Source organism: Rhagoletis zephyria, unplaced genomic scaffold (genome assembly GCF_001687245.7).
Source record: "Rhagoletis zephyria isolate East Lansing unplaced genomic scaffold, Rhagoletis_zephyria_1.1 Rzeph_scaffold_00396, whole genome shotgun sequence".
Classification (NCBI taxonomy): domain Eukaryota; kingdom Metazoa; phylum Arthropoda; class Insecta; order Diptera; family Tephritidae; genus Rhagoletis; species Rhagoletis zephyria.
In genome coordinates this window covers 170,234-173,197 of record NW_016157480.1, presented here as the reverse complement: position 1 = coordinate 173,197, position 2,964 = coordinate 170,234, and positions in this window count along the sequence as shown.

The window sequence follows — 2,964 nt, the reverse complement described above, 5'->3', positions numbered from 1 at the left end:
CTTGAAACTTCAATATTTCGAAATTGAAGGACGCTAATTTACTCAAAATTGATACACCTCGGCTTACCATCTAGCGGAAGGTTTCGGAAGGGTGAAAAAACATATATTTAATACTTGCGCCGGGTATTTAATGTTCGGCTCCGCCCGAACTTAGACTGTCTTACTTGTTTTAAATAATAATAATTTTTCTTTGTACGTGTACGATTTGCCAAAGGTCCCTGCTCGAGCGCCAATTGTAACGAAGTGTTTTTGCTGCCCCGACACTTCTTCTACAACGCTGGGGTATACTCGCCATGTCCCGAGTCCGTTACAATAAATTTGTAGTTTCGGGGCTCTGGTAAACCGTACTTTATTATCTAAATTCCTTAATTTCTATACACATATAACAAGAAAAGATCACTATGGCAAATTCCAGAAATGTCGCGTCTGGTGCTTGGTAACGGCTCCGCGTTCCGTTACTGGCCCGCTATGCCGTAGTGGCGTAGCTTTGGTACTGGTGGGCAGCACTCTGCTGACGCCGCGGAGTGGCGCGCTGCTAACGTCGGTAAGTGGTGTTCTGGGCGCGTCGGTATGTAGCGCTCTCGGCAATGCCGGCGAGTCACGCCGGTGAGTGTCGCTCTACCAACGTCGGTGAGTAGCGCTCTGGTGACGCCGGTAAATGGAGAGTAGCGCTCTGATGTCGTTGATAAGTGGCGCCGTTGATGTCACTCTGCGAGCGGCGGGTGTCACCCGTGCGCGGTTTCACGAGGATTGTGGTGCTGCCACTGGGAAGGTGACGTCCAGCCCGACAGTCAAGCCGGTGCAGAAGAAATCACCCTACCAGCAGCTGTTCCAGAAGTGGAATCAAGCTCGACAGTCGAGCCGGTGCAGATGAAGTCACTTCTTGCCAATGGCCGCCTGTTCAATACCACAGTCTCGTGCGGACTGACTGGTTTCATTCCGTGCTACTCCTTTAATAGGCTGCGTGCTTGATGTTGCGGGGCCGTGCAGCTACATGTTGCTGTGCGATGTTGCGTTGTCGTCGCAACGAAGAGGTTGTCGGGTGTTGTTACAACTTTTGCTGCTGTGGCTTGTCGCGTGGCTTATTGCGCGACTGGTTGCCTTGTTTTGTGTTGCTGTCTTGGTTGGTGGTGTGAGAGTTTGTGTGTGCTAAATTGCCCTTGGACATTTAGTCCTCACACTATTACTAATAAAGTGAAAAAGGGATAAATAATGTAAATATATACGTTTCTTAATATCCCCGCCGAGTTTCACGACAACTCGTGATAGTTTTGCGAAAAGACCCAAAAACCGATGTAATGGAAAGCCAACCCCCCTGTGGAATGGTAGCGCGCACTTCTAATCCCTACTCCACAGCGAACGCTTAATTAATTTCAATTATTAATCGCGATTAACTATTTATTCGTTAATTTTTAATCATTCATTAGTTCCAAATTTTCAAAAAAGAGAAAAGTGATTTTCTTCAAAACTTTTGATTGACGTCTTGACTGAACTTACTAATTCGGAATTTCTACTATTACTAATAGATAAGTCTATTCATAAAGTCTGGGTAGTGAAATAAAAATTTTTCTAAGTTCCATAAATATTAGGAGACTTTAAGTGTTTAATTTATTTTTTACACATAAACGTGTATCTAGAACTTCCTTTTCCAAAAAGTGAAGACGTCAAAATTTTAATAGATTTCGGATGTACGGTAATTTTCCAAAAAGATCTCTTAATAGATTAGTTCATTAAAATTATTCCAAACGAAAACTTAAAATTGATACAAAATCATAACTAAATTTAACTAAATTATATAAGAGGTTTTAAAGTTTATCCCACTCTAAATGTGAAATCAGTACCTATGTGTTTCCATGATAAAAAAGGAGGTAATTCCATTGTCACTTTCGTCGCCATCTTAACAACCTGACAGTTAAGCAGATTGTGACATTTTATCCTACCATACGTAATATCTAAAATTCTTCAAATTTTATTATTAATTTTTTGTTTGTTTAAAAACCTTTTCTTCTTACAATCGAAGTTTGAACAATCAAAATGTCTTTTGCTTTTAAGATGCTCAATAAATTGATAAATGTAGTTCGCAATTACATACTAACAATAAATTATTAATTTTTATTTCACACCAACTCCAATATTGAACAGTAAAATATATTTTAATTTTACCCAAATAAACAACGATATAGCAAATGGTCAAAGACATATGGGGTCTTTAAAGTCATAAATTTTTAAAAGAAAAATAATGGCTAATACTTTTTAGGCGTTTTGTAACTTGATCAAAATTCATTGGCATCCACTCAAACATGTAATTATATACTTTTCAAGACGCATTGGCAGAGAGCACTTGTTTTTTTTTTGTTAAATTTTATTAACCTAAATATAAAGTTTTTGCGAAGTGGTTATCGAATTTAATGTAAAATTAATAAATAGATATGAATTATTTTTAAAAGGTAAATGTTAATTCAACTGTTTTATATATAATCCCAAATTTATGATATAAAATCCTTTCTACCAAGAAACTTTAGTTGGGTAACGCCGCTTCGAATTTTTACAATTGAGCAATTGTAAAAAGTCTGCTTTTTAATTAAAAGTAATTTATTGTATTTCTTCACTAACAGGGTGTCTTTGAAATAATTATGTTGAATGATTGGTACTGAATTAATGAATGTACACACATAAAAGATTGCACCCTTTTAAATACCCATTCAGTGTTAAACATTTTTTGGAGTACTATGGAGTTGTATAGTCGTTTCCCTGGGTATGCAGTTACAGTTCCGCGGCTATACGCACTCTGGTCAAAGTGGAGTCTTGGGTCACGGCAGATAGAGAGGGAACTTCGGTGGGGCCACTCGGACTTATTCGGTTTAAGGGCACACTGAGGTCTGCAGCGTCTGTTTACCAGTATGTGCGGGGCTTTTCTGGTGATCAACCTTCGATCATCCTCACTCAACCAAAGCAGAGGTTACA